The following is an 873-nucleotide window of genomic DNA, read 5'->3' on the forward strand; positions in this document are numbered from 1 at the left end:
AGTGTTTCTGGTTTAATATTGAGATCTGTGAACCATTTTGACTTGAGTTTGGTGCATGGTGATAGGCTTGGGTCTATTTTCAGTTTTTGGCAGGTATTAAGCCAATTTTTCCAGCACCATTTATTATTTGGAATTTATACTCTACAAATATTTATATAATTTCCCCAAGATCTTTGTACATTAAATTTCTATTATAGTAAAGAAGATGAAGAAAAGGATGAGGATAATGATATTCCTAAATCAACAAAGATACCCAGCCAGGATCAAACTACCAGCTATTATACACACACCAAAGTTTGATATGGGTAAATAAAGCAAGAATCAAGCACCATATCAGAGCCAAGTGCAAAGGTAGCACTCAAACAGGAAAAGCTGACTTCAGGATGAAAAACGGAAGCACTCTGAACTTTATTTCTCCCCTGCCCAGGAAGACTCCAGTCAACAGTGCAGTGAAGTTACGGGTTACTGTACTTCTTGTACTTTTATGGATACTCTAGAATTGTAAAAGTTATAAAGAATACCTTTATCCATATGTGGATAAAATATCTGTAGTTTCACCCTCCATTCTAAAGCATTCTTCCATTTGTCCATAAGATGGCACCAAAAGCACGTCAAATACAGCAAGACCAAAAGGGATGCGTACCCTTTCAGTTTAGCGCTGTGCATTGAACTGCATTTCGGTATTTGTCCACAAGAAGGCAGAAAAAGCACATCAAACACGCTAGGAGCAAAACCCGTTTCAGAGGACAGTAGTTGGTCTGAAACAATGATGTTAATGGCTCTGCTGCTCGGACACGTTACTTGCACAAACGAGGCAGTAGATTCTCACTGTTTCAGACAAAAGGAACCATGTGTTGACTGTAAAGTTGATAT

This window comes from Chinchilla lanigera, unplaced genomic scaffold, assembly GCF_000276665.1.
Source record: "Chinchilla lanigera isolate Chin_1 unplaced genomic scaffold, ChiLan1.0 scaffold00098, whole genome shotgun sequence".
In the NCBI taxonomy this organism is placed as follows: Eukaryota; Metazoa; Chordata; class Mammalia; order Rodentia; family Chinchillidae; genus Chinchilla; species Chinchilla lanigera.